The sequence below is a fragment of the Carassius carassius genome, chromosome 13, assembly GCF_963082965.1.
Source record: "Carassius carassius chromosome 13, fCarCar2.1, whole genome shotgun sequence".
NCBI lineage: Eukaryota > Metazoa > Chordata > Actinopteri > Cypriniformes > Cyprinidae > Carassius > Carassius carassius.
Window position 1 is genome coordinate 22,261,223 of NC_081767.1, and position 13,769 is coordinate 22,274,991.

At 37.4% G+C, this 13,769-nt stretch overlaps 1 protein-coding gene across 17 annotated transcripts in view; it reads right to left on the bottom strand.

The window, feature by feature from the left end:
• The window catches only part of LOC132156098 (myocyte-specific enhancer factor 2A-like), a 91,628-nt gene that overhangs the window by 61,419 nt on the left and 16,440 nt on the right, over positions 1-13,769 (bottom strand). The window contains exon 1 of one of the 17 annotated variants that reach the window (XM_059564935.1): positions 887-1,039. The exons of the other annotated variants lie outside the window; for them this stretch is intronic. The gene's annotated coding sequence lies outside the window, so the exon portion shown is untranslated. Of the gene's footprint in view, positions 1-886; positions 1,040-13,769 lie in introns of those variants that run through there. 17 annotated transcript variants of the gene reach the window in all.

Consider the following 13,769-nt stretch of genomic DNA (forward strand, 5'->3'; position numbering starts at 1 on the left):
TGATAGGCGTCTCACTCTCTCTCCCTTCGGAACGTGCCAATGTGAGAGTGGGAGGTCTGGTACTGGGGTCAGGCCTTTTCACACTCAATAAAACATGCCCTACTCCCACTGTAATTACCTCACACATCACACACTGCGTTCCCTCATCTGCCCGCCAAACCATTACTACCTCACTTTCATACAAACCTATCATTTTGGATAGTGTTCCTCGAATCCCTTATCTGTATAAACTGGGGTTTACTGAACTATATTGAAAACATATCAAGAATATGAGTGACTACAGGCTACAAATAAACTTCCAAGTACTATATATTTATAGAGCTCATCAAGTGTGAAAGTATTTTCCATAAAAAATAATAATAATAAAACTGTTTACACATTAAACAGAGGTATAAAAGCATTTAAAAAGTATAAAGTATTAAGAGAATATATTTTTTCTGTCAAATAAAAAAATTATTCCAAAAAGAAAACTATTTTGACTTAGTGTTTTCTTTTTTAATAATAAAAAAAAAACGAAAACACAGACCATGCATAAATTGACTACTTCATAACGGATAATTTTGAATTCTTGTTTTTATTCTAAATTTGAACTTTTTGAAAATTTGAAAATGTAAAAAAAATATATATATATATAAATATATATATATATATATATATAAATATATATATATATATATATATATATAAATATATATATATATATATATATATATATAATGTAAAAATAATATAAAAAAATAATGAACTATATACACGTGATATATATATAAACATATATTTATAATCACTCGCATATATACTAATAAATTAACTCTAAACTGAATTATTAAAAAAGGTAACAGCATCTGGGAATATAAATTCAATGTCAATATAAAATCCTCCCTACCTTACTTCAATGGTGTAAAGTGAAACCTAGTGACAGCACTTGAAAAAGAAGAGAGGGTCACTACTTTTCAGACTTCAGGCAGTGTCCAAAATCTCGGGCACCACCATGACAGCGTTGTTTCCTGTGCGAAGCCGACCTCAAGGCTCAACGTCCCAGAACAAGCTGTGGGCAGAGTGCACTCCCTACATCCTGCTTGTCAACTTCCTGTTTTTCTAGCCCCTTCAGATGACCAATAGCAGCCAGCCAATGGCAGCCAGAGACATTATCGAAACAGCTAGACGGGGTGGGAAAGAGAAAGCGAGAGGAAGAGGGAGAGAAAGAGAGAGAAGAAAAGGGGAACAGGAGCCATTGGGACAAGCATCTGCTCTGATACTTCCCCTTGTTATCTTCCTGTGTGTAGGAGACATAACAACTACACAAGTCCATCTCCTGTGTGTTCTCCAACCATGTTTATTATGCTTACAACCAAAGCCATTTCACAGCACGCTCTTCCGTTCTTTCGAACACTTTCTATTCTTCTCATCCGTTGTGTTTTTTTGTTACTTTATTAAACAAGCAACACCAGGCTTCCCTTTTTTTGGCCTCCACTGATAAGAAGCTCAAACCTTCCCAGCTTACATAACTATGAATCACGATTCGATAACACACCAAAGAAGGATGAAGCCATAAAATTGGACAGATCTGCAGTAGACCATGTTGTATTTCAACTTTGAAATACAAATGACCACACTGACCGACCATACAATCAGCATATTGCAAACATCAATGGATTGATTTGCCTCTATTTAGTGTGGTGTTGCAGTTGCGGGTCTGGTGGGAAGACTTTTGGGATTCATTTGGACTGACGCGTTGACATAAGAAAACAAGGGAAAAGGCGAGGGTGGAGAGCCTGGGCTTTTGTTCTGCTCCTAAGAGGTGGCTGTGTACCTGCAGATGGGGCGGCCCTGGCCTGGATTGGGAGGAGGGTTGCTGGTGTCTGCCTTTGTGAATGTGTGCTTATCTTCCTTCCCAGCAGTCCATGGTAAAGCATCCGTTCTTGGCAGCTTTGTCGTTGTTAATGTCTCCCGATGCTAATCTGACAACGCCACTTTCCCCTCTTCCACCTCACACTTTTTTTTCTGCTGTCTTTCTTCCTTTCTGTTTCTTGCTTCCTTTCTCTCTGACTCTCATCTTCTCATTCTTTGCCTTGTTAAGTCTCTAAATTCCCTCACCTCTGTTTCCAAGGCAACTAATGAGATATAATTAATAAGATCCAGCAAAGGGGTGTGCGTGAAGAAATGAAGCTCTGTGCTCTGTGCTAGCGCAGATGGAATAACGCTGCACGCGCTCACTCGTAACGAACTTTTCACACCATGTTAACTTCCTTTTTAAAACATGGCTTAAGGTGATGTTATGCGGCAGGACAAATGAGTTTGAAACACATTCCACATTCTTCTCAAGTTGAGATGATCAGGATATGAGCACTGTTTCAGGAGAATGGTACATATGTACATGTCAACCAAAAAAAAAAGTGCCCTGGAGGGGAGACTGAAATATGAGGAATCTTACACAGGCCTGAACTACAGATTTTCTACATTTATATTTCAGCATTTCATTATGCAAAATATAATAATAGAACAGAATAAAGAATAGGGCAGGGTGTGTAGATAATGCTTGAGGTGAAAAACTAAATGATCTTATATAAATCTCACATGGCTTTAGAGAATCTCATTTAGGCGTGACAGGATCAATCTGATAGATTTAGCGATATATTGGGACACAATAAAAACTAGGAGGCCACATTTCAATGCTAAATCTTATATGTCAATGACTGATGTTCTCAAAAATGTGACTAATTCTAAACACGTCTTGTCATTCAAAGCTGATGTAATGCTTAAATCTGGAAACTTGCAGTTTGCATCACAAAAAGGAAGGATGTGATTAAAAATAAACAAGTTTCATTTCACACAGCGGAAAACGACAGAGGAGGTGAATATTTCCTTAAAGGGGACTTTATACAATACTATTAGTGAAATATGATCTAAAAGGCATGTCCCTAGAGCTCCAAGTTACTACGTATGTGACGGAATACTGTGTTTATCATTGGCTGACCCAAACACAAAGCTGTATTTAGATACTGTTAAGCACAATTCTGAGAAACAAAGTCCTGTGTAACCAAAAAAGACATTTCCAAAAAAACAAGATGACACATATCAACTTTGCACCACTGACACTTCAAATTCTCATTCAAACCCTCTGCAGATGCTTACAGATTCTAAATTTACTTGTGTCTCATCAGTCCGATCTCTGTCATTATCTCGGTGTTGTTCATATAGTGTTTGTTTGATGAGTAGCTCTATGATACTGCTGAGCAGGCAGCCATTGGGTGGTTAATCTCTGCTAATGACTGCACGCTCCATTCAACAACTCTCCTCTGACCATGCTATACTCCCTGTCCGGATCAATGCCAGCCGAGACGATCTTCCGCGCAGCTCATGTATAACTATAACAGGGGACAGCTCGGTGTCAGAGGCAGGGAGGTGAGCGAGAGAAAGCCACTTCTCACCTCCAAAATGCCATCACCACATCCAAACTCTCCCAGGCTTGAACAGCAGTAATAACTGCAGACAACGTAACGTTTCTTTTACACAGTATTCTTTAAATTTTACCAATTGTGAAAAGGTTTTTACATTTATAGGTAAGTGTCAGTCAATGTTATCCATGTTATCTCAAATCACCAATTATCATTAAATTGATTCACTTCTGTTCACTTTGTTACTGCCTTTAACTTTCTTATTCTGTTTCTATCCAATTTTGCGGCTTTAATGCATCAAAATGTGTTAAGCAATTTGCAATTAAAAAACAGCAAAATAGAAACTGACACTATAGCCACTGAGGCTCTTTTATTAAATGTAATCAATTACTTTATTTATAGTTAAAAAAAGTAATAGGCTCATAAATAAAACAATTAATTAATAAATTAATAGAACATTAATCATGACCCAACATAGGACAAGCTGTTTAGAGAATGGATTGATGAATGGATAAAACTTTTTTTTTTTTTTTACTTTTATCAATCTCAATTAAGTTTTTTATGCAATCTGGAAATGTGAATCACATCTTAAGGCTGAAAAGTTAACATTTTTAAAATCAGAACAGATTCATAGTCTGAAGCTAAAAAGTCTGAGTCTGTGACCATCAGACACTAAGCGATTTTCTGTGAAATCTGTCAACTCAAATCTGCAGAATGGCTCTGACTTTCGACAACTGGCAATAACTTCTCCAGACTTTAAATCAGCACAAAAATCTGGGTAAATTGTGCAGTATAATCCAGCATTTAGTGATTCTAATGCAATTTTTCCACCAATATTCCAAAATTCATATAAAAATATACTATAAACTACACTATTGTTGTGAATAGAATGTCTATTACTTCAAATTACAAACATGCTACGTTCACAGTGAGAGAATGCAGAGCATACACTAGACATGCCCACAATCAATCAAGGATTTTAGCAAGGTCGAGAGCTGGGAGAGGGGCAGACTACACAAGGTGACTTTGACTGAGAAGATGCCTTGGGGGCCGTGCTGAAAAAGCCATGGAGAAAACTTCAATATGGCTCTTGTTCCCATCTCTATCCCTTCCTTGATCATCCATTACATCATTTTCTTTCAGCACTTGCTAAATATTTTAGAGAAAAAAATCACAAAAGACATCGGAAAATGTAGAAAGTCACAAGCAGAAAAGAATAAAGAAATAGTGCAACTAGCCTCACTTAAAACTTCCCTTTGATTGCACAGTCGTTAGGTGTGACATGCTACTGTGAAGTTCACTTTTCAGCACATGGTAAATGTCACGACTGATTTAAAGCAGGCACTCGTTGTGCACTGTCTGTGTGTGTGAACATGACAATAAAAAAGGACAAAAGAGGGGGAAAAAACTTGTAATGAAACAAGAGAAGTATCACTATTCTCTTCACCACCGCCCACCCCCTACCCTCTGGTCGTGTGCGGTAGCTTCGTTGTAACATAATTACTGCTGGGACACTCATATTCCCAATGATCCATTTGCGTCAGTCAGGTTTCCAAGCCGAGCCGATGAATGGATTCTCAGTTTCTCAAGGATAAAGCGATGACCCTCTCCGAACAGTTAGATCCATTTCATGTGGGGAGACCACTGCACTGGATAGGTGAACATTTGCTCATGTTAATAGTGACTTGGATCTGGGATCATGGAGTCTATAATAAAAGTGATGGAACGCCAAGGCATCAGTTTAGTGCAGAGGTCTTTAAAAGGGTATCAACTAAATAACTGAATACTTAAAACACACTGTTTACAACGTTTAACTATACAGGCCAACTTCCAGCAAAAATGTGACAAAAGAGTTTATTTATCATGATCTACAGTAAAGACAACATGACAGAGACACGTTTAGCTTCCATTATGTGACTTTTTCGAATGAAACTAATCCAGAGGGAAATGATCTTTTAAAAAAATCTTTTCGCATAGTTTTCTCAATTAGTTTTTATGTTTTCACCCAAGTGACCTTGGTTACATCAGCAGAAAAGAAAAGTAATTTCAAAGGTGGAGCAAGTTTTTACATTTTTATTAAAAAAAATAATAATAAATAAAAATATATATATCTTTTCTTTACAGAAATATGCACTGATTAATCACTGACAATAGACAAGTTTAGAAAAAAATCATTTCTGGAAAGCCCACTTTTCATGATCCAATCAATTTCAGATGCATGAAATTAAGCTGTTATAAAAAAAAATATTATTATTATTATTATTTCACACAGAAATCTGTCATCACAGGAGTAAAAAGAGTTGCGAGTGCAATTTCATGTAACTGTGTGTAACTTAAAGCTTACAACCACAATATCAGGATCTTTGAATGATGTGTGATCATCTTTGACATCATATCTAGCTCACTCATCTACACTCCATCACGAGAGAAAACAAAAAGAAAGAACTGTGAGCTTGTCTTGAAAATAATTTCATCAGCAAAATCCATCCTGACAGTATGTCAATGTGCTGACACAAAAGTCAGCATAGGATTTTTCTTACTCCCCACTTTTGTGAGCCTCTCAAGAGTCTTATTAAACTTTATTTAAATACGCTCTTTGACTGTACTTTTTTTTTTTTTAAAGGTTATAGACTGTAAAATTACAACAGGAGTTCACAGGTAAAACATTGGCACTAAAACTTTCAGAATTCAACTAATCTTTCAAGCTTTTTTGTTTTGTTTTTTGTATTATTTTTATGAATCTGTAGATTAATGAAACTTATGCTCATTCTCTCACCCACTCTATCTCTCTCTCTCTCTCTCTCTCTCTCTCACACACACACACACACACACAGTCGGTGTGATCTCTAGATGTTTTCAACAAGGCATTCTTCTGGACTTTTTGTAGTGATGGCATGTGTTCCTGGCTCTCTTTGCATGACTGTCCATCTGAGAGTCATCACCAGAGATAACTAATCCCTCACACTGATGCACAAAGTGTCTGCCCACCCTCAGAGCTACCCCTCAACCCCCCATTTTGCCCAGAGCCACCCTGTGAGCTATGTTAACTGGCATGGCGGTCTTTTGATGTTTCGCAGAACTCAGCTCAGAAATGATAAACAGTGGAGACGAATTGAGATTTTCCTCCTCAGGGAACAGTGGAGCATGATTATTAAAGATGCCATGCATTAAAGCATAATGTGCACACAACTCACAGAAACGGACAAATCACTGAAAATTCACAATACTGTGATTGCTTTCCAAAACCTAGTGAGCTGCCTAGTGCCTTCTTAGAGCACAGTTGTTCTTTAAAAGTGATGGATTTAGAGATGCCACTTTTCCAATAGGGTTTTACCACAAAACATCTAACAACTAAAACACAGCATGCTGTTAGTATGCTACGGCGCTAAAAATATACAATTTATATACAAAATATATAAAAACAAATCTTGATATTAGCAATTGACACACAATCTACATTACAATAACTAAGGTAATCTCTGCAACCAAATAAAACAAAAAAATCCTCGCTTTAGAACTCCGGCTCTCACAGTAGACACTGAATGCTTTCCTCTGGCTGACCTGTGATCTACTTCAGCTTTTTACAAGAAAACTTTAAGAGCTGCTTACAATAAATATTTGATACTATGCTCTTTCCCTATGATATTTCAATCCTCTTCAATCCCACTGTTCTCCAATACTCCATTATGTAAAAGGTTTATGCAATAGAGGCAGCATGGATGCCAATGACTCATAAACTGGGAAAGGTTGTGAACTGATGAGATTTTTATATATATAGAGAGAAAGATTGATGCACAATAATCTCTCAACAGACAAACACAGACAGCGTAGCAGATAAAAAAAGACATTCTATGAAAGAAAAGAAGACAGCAACAATGAAGCTACATGTCATTTGCTTGAAATGTAAAGCAAAAGCTGTTCAGGATAAAAAAAAAAAAAGGAAAAATGCTTCCCCTTGTGTGAATTTTCAAAATGACATGATGGCAACCCGACCCATAAGCTGCATCTCTCTCTGGGGCCCTTGAAGACAAATACAATTGCATTGTTGCCTATAATTTCAAGAGACTGTAAAAAAAAAAAAACATCTATTTGGCAAGTCAAACTATTCTTTTAATTTCATTATGGGCTGAAACTGTAGAATCCACTTAGTGTTATTTAGCTGGAGTCTGTTGTTAAGTTTTGCGGAAGGTTAAAACCACTGGCTCTTTGTTTTGCAGTACAAGACTACCTGATGAGAAATGGTTTGAGAGACAAAATGAGAGAAAAGAATGTCACCGTAGCATATATGCTCTGGAGAGGCTGTTGTGATGATTTTTACTTCCTCCATTCAGCACAAAAACAATTTTAAAATATAAATATGTTCATACATAAGCATCTGCTTGCAGCTGTACTTTATGCAATGTACAGTACAGTCATGGCCAAAAGGGCGAAACTGCTTTTAGATCTTTGTTTCAGTTGTTTCAGTGATGTACTGAAATATAATTACAAGCACTTAATACGTTTCAAAGGCTTTTATCGACAATTACATGACATTTATGCAAAGAGTCAGTATTTGCAGTGTTGGCCCTTCTTTTTCAGGACCTCTGCAATTCGACTGGGCATGCTCTCAATCAACTTCTGGGCCAAATCCTGACTGATAGCAACCCATTCTTTCATAATCACTTCTTGGAGTTTGTCAGAATTAGTGGGTTTTTGTTTGTCCACCCGCCTCTTGAGGATTGACCACAAGTTCTCAATGGGATTAAGATCTGGGGAGTTTCCAGGCCATGTACCCAAAATTTCAACATTCTGGTCCCCGAGCCACTTAGTTATCACTTTTGCCTTATGACACGGTGCTCCATCGTGCTGGAAAATGCATTGTTCTTCACCAAACCGTTGTTGGATTGTTGGAAGAAGTTGCTGTTGGAGGGTGTTTTGGTACCATTCTTTATTCATGGCTGTGTTTTTGGGCAGAATTGTGAGTGAGGCCACTCCCTTGGATGAGAAGCAACCCCACACATGAATGGTGTCAGGATACTTTACTGTTGGCATGATACAGGACTGATGGTAGCGCTCACCTTTTCTTCTCCGGACAAGCCTTTTTCCAGATGCCCCAAACAATCGGAAAGGGGCTTCATCGGAGAATATGATTTTGCCCCAGTCCTCAGCAGTCCATTCACTATACTTTCTGCAGAAGATCAATCTGTCCCTGATGTTTTTTTTGGAGAGAAGTGGCTTCTTTGCTGCCCTTCTTGACACCAGGCCATCTTCCAAAAGTCTTCTCCTCACTGTGCGTGCAGATGCGCTCACACCTGCCTGCTGCCATTCCTGAGCAAGCTCTGCACTGGTGGCACTCTGATCCCGCAGCTGAATCCTCTTTAGGAGACGATCCTGGTGCTTGCTGGACTTTCTTGGATGCCCTGAAGCATTATTTACAAGAATTGAACCTCTTTCCTTGAAGTTCTTGGTGATCCTAATAAAATTGTTGCTTTAGGTGCAATCTTAGTAGCCACAATATCCTTGCCTGTGAAGCCATTTTTATGCAACGCAATGATGGCTGCACGTGTTTCTTTGCAGGTCACCACGGTTAACAATGGAGGAACAATGATTTCAAGCATCACCCTCCTTTTAACTTGTCAAGTCTGCCATTCTAACCCAATCAGCCTGGCATAATGATCTCCAGCCTTGTGCTCGTCAACATTCTCACCTGAGTTAACAAGACGATTACTGAAATGATCTCAGCAGGTCCTTTAATGACAGCCATGAAATGCAGTGGAAAGGTTTTTTTGGGATTAAGTTAATTTTCATGGCAAAGAAGGACTATGCAATTCATCTGATCACTCTTCATAAAATTCTGGAGTATATGCAAATTGCTATTATAAAAACTTAAGCAGCAACTTTTCCAATTTCCAATATTTATGTAATTCTCAAAACTTTTGGCCACGACTGTACAATGGAGGTACTTCTTTAGAAAATGATGCTCTTTAATGGACTCTTAAATGCAGTTTCTATTAACTCTACACAATGAACTAATGTTTGAAATGCACTGATACGCGTTGTCTGCGTATGTTTGATTTACGGTTAGCGGGAAGTCTTCGGTCTGTGTAGCATAACAAATATTGCTTTCCTTAGGTAAGTCAAATCTTTTAGTTGCCTTATTCTAATGAGTTCTCAAATGTGCAGAGTAACAAAGTGCAAAGATTGTTTTAGGAACATGAAACCATTATTCCTGAGAGCGTCTGATAAACCAATTCACTGAAACCTACAGGATTTACATACTGCTGACTACATTTGCCACTTAAGGTCCAAACACGACACTTAAGGGGCCAGAGATGTGACAGAGGTTGATGGGAAATGCAGTTTAAAGCCCAAATGACATGTCTCATTTCTATCATCAATGTCAATAAAACTAGCTTAAAGAAAAAGTACATAGGGGTCTAGTGTGACATTGTGCCCCAGACTGAGGCCCTGCTGTTTGCCTTCCCAGGCCTAGCTCTCTTCCCATGTGTGCTCTGAAGCAGGCTAGCAGCAAAGCCACTGACAGACAGCCGATCGCAAAAGAGCGGGAGGGGGCCGGCCAAGTGGGAGATAAGATCCCGGGTGTCAAAGATGCTGGCCAAGTATGGCCACAGAGCAGCTGAGATACCAAGCCCAGAGTTCTATTTCACCTGGATCAGCAGAGAGAGAGAAAGCTGGCAACAAGCAAAACTTTACACACTTGTGGGTGTAGTACAACCAAAGAGTTTGAGAACACAGTGACATGACATGTTACACTTGGAGGAATCAATCACTGTGTAGTGTGACCTCAATTTTCTGACTTCACTAAAATGAAATTTATTAACATTAAAACAGGAACATTTGCTTATAACCAGTAATAACACTTGCCAGTGACCATATTTCAAGACTGACCCATATTACTGTATTTTGGGCTGTCCAAAAAAAAAAAATCTATAATAATAATTTTGAATATTTGTTGAATAAAAATTCGACGAATGCAAAAACGTTGAATTAGAATTTTAGTTCTGCATCAGCCGTCAGGCATACTTCTCATTGGCGCACGAAATGCAACGACGATGCAATTGTCATTGCATTTTAATGCTTTTGTTAGCCTATCCAGTTGAACCCACTAGATGTGATGCTGCTAAGGTGTTCATTCAATATATCACGGAAAATGAGAGCATCAGTGTGGACAAGATGTTGATTACGTCAAAACTGAAACCAAGTCATTAACACAGAATTCACATTTATCACATTTTCTAGAGGGTCAGTGTTGCACTCGCGTCTCGCACAAGAGATCAGCATGTTTAGAAAGCCAAGTAAAATTAATGTAAGTACAACTTTTAAAAAAAACATCAGTTTTTCCCCATCCCACTGTATCTGATTTTGGTCCTTTGTATGAAACTATACATACATTCAGTTTATCGAATTTAGTTTTTCAGTCATTTTGACAACCCTAACTGTATCTGTAAAAAATCGGCATGGCAAGCCGAGTGATAAATAGACGCACACTGTTGACCTGTTAAGAGTTAATCTCATCACTGTGCAAAATCAATGAAAGGGGAAACCTAATAAAACATGTACATGCTGCAGAAATTGACTATTCACAATATTCCGTTACGGCTCAGAACAGCATGCAAGACTATGGAGAGAAAATCTCAATGACAGTCAAAGCAGCTGAAGCTACCAGATACTGTTCTCAGTCATGTCATGTCATACTGGTTTTAAATCATTATGTTCGGCAATGAAATGTGTTGAATTCAACCTAGCTGAACGGACCTTATGGAGAGAAAACAGGTTGATGTTTCTCTGCAGCTTGAGATTGTTTCCATCCGGCAACAGAATAAAAATCAAGATGAAAGAGGGCCCGGCTATAGTCAAATTTTTTCAGCTGAACACCAGTAAAATAAAAGACCTCATTGAAATAGCATTGTGCTGAATATGGATCTAAAGGCATGGGCAATTTGCCTCTCAGCGCAGTTAAGACAAAGATCTCCATTTACAACCAGGATGGAGCTTTTTACATGGACATCCTGCTATCAGTGTGCTGCAGACAGTGGAAAGATGGAAAATATTCCAGGTGGCCTCCTTAAATCACTGAAGTCATATATTACTGGAATTACGTCTTCGCAAATTCATGGGGATTAGGGTAATTTAAAACTCCTTCACAGTTAGATGTGACCGTGTGCCAAAAGTATATCGGCATGGTTCACAGCCAGATCGGACATGTGTTTAGGGTTAGAGAAGAATTGCGATGTACAAAAGACAGTAATTTAGCATTTTATATTCTGAACATATCTGGCTGTCATTACAATGATATAATGGCCTCATCACCAGCATGAGTTTCTCTTTCTTCTCGCAGTGGCTCGTGATCAGACAAAAACTTAAATCCAAAGTAGAAAACCAAAGAATGAATGTCAATAATTAAATGCCCACAAATAAAAATGTACACTATGGCTCCCTGACTGTCATGTATCACATCTTTTATATCCTTTTGCAATCACAAACTCACCAAACCTCTCCAACAACTGGATAAACACAGATGAGATCCCTTTTTCTTCTTTTTCTCCTGCATTATGTCCTACTATGCTACAGGTTCTGACATGACTTGAAACGCAACAATGCTCATTTATGATTAACTGATACAGTTGTGACAAAACAAACAACATTTTTGGAATGACCTTTTTTATCAGTAATTAATCATAGTTTAATTTCTTTCGTGACTGAATGCATAACTCTACCTAGCATTATCATTTCAGCATTCCGTCAGGTTCAAGTGAGTTTAAAGAGAGAACTGTGCTTCAGGCAAAAAGGGAAAGTCTTGAAAATAAAAACACACCCAGGACAAGTAGATGGTTTTGCTATTATGATTTACAAGCCAAACATGCTTTCAGCTCACTGTGACAGGGCTGGGCAATTTATTGACTTTTCACAATTTATATTCAAGGCTTCTGCTGCCACTACAAAACAAAACAACATTTTGAACATTGTAATGATTTTACTGCACTTTTTATTTAGTCTCTAATGAGACAAACTCGCATTTGAGTTGATAATTTAATTAATATCTGTGAATGGCCATTTCAATTAGCTAATTCAATATATGTATTTCTTGTCAATCAAATGATTCATCTGCCAAAGAAAGTCTCTGTGACATTTTAAAAAGTTTTATTAAAAATATGCAGATATTTAATGTTGTTTATTATTATGTACTGTATTGTTATATTATTGCATATTAACACAAATTATTTGCCTATTCTTCTTTTACATTTTTTATACTTAGTTAAAACTTTGAAAATTGAAAAATATTTTTATCTAGACTTTTTTCATTAAACATTCCAAATCTAATTTGCTACAATGGTTACTCAGTTGTTTTTATTGACAGTTCCTCAATCAATAAATATGAAGATAATTATTCTTAATATTAATATAAATATAAAAAATATAGTAAGAGATTTACTGAACATCATAAATTGTTTCTTCTAGCTATTTCACCCAGCACTAGTGTCTAAAATAAACTGCCATTTGAGAATATCTGAGAATAATGAATCTCCCTTTGATCAAATGTGAGACTGCAAAACAAAAATGATACAGTATAATATACTATACTATACAGTGATTTTTGTGTTTTGCCAACACTAATTGTGAAGGAATTATAACTAGTTGGAATAAAAATTTTATTTGAACTGAAAGCATTAAAGACACTCTGGCATTACAACTCTGTTATGAATGACAGACGATGTGCCATTATGCAATAACAATTCTTTAAAACTACAAACAAAGTGATGATAGAAAACAATAATGTGACATGAAAACAACATCACATTCAAAACTCACCCATTATGATCTAAGAGAAAAACAACAAGCCAGAAGGGATGTCGGCTCAAAACAATATAAGCACAATATTACTGTATGGTTCTATTGAGACATGCTTCTCTCTTAAGGTGCATCCACGACAGGATTCAATGCTGATATCCTGAGCACACGGAGCAGTGCACGGCTGCAGTTTGAAGCACATATCAGTGCCCACAGAGCAGAGGTAATGAGAGACAGTGGGGGGGTCGGCGGAACACAGGTGCAGTCTGCGTCACTCCTCCGAGCCATCATACCACACATTCACAGAAGCCCACCTCAAAGCCACACTTGTTTACGTGTACCCTCAGTGACATCACGTGACAAATGGAGGGATGAGAGAGAGGACTTTCACAAGCTTTTAAAGTTATTATTTCGCATGTGCTTTGTCTCACACTCAGAAAGTAATTGTTAGAGTTGTTAGAGGAAACATTCATAGAGTTTAACATATTGAAAAAGATTTTTACCATTAATCGTGAAAAATGTACAGTATTTCCAATAATTGTGAAATTGAAAAATTTGTGTGTGTGTATACATACATATTAT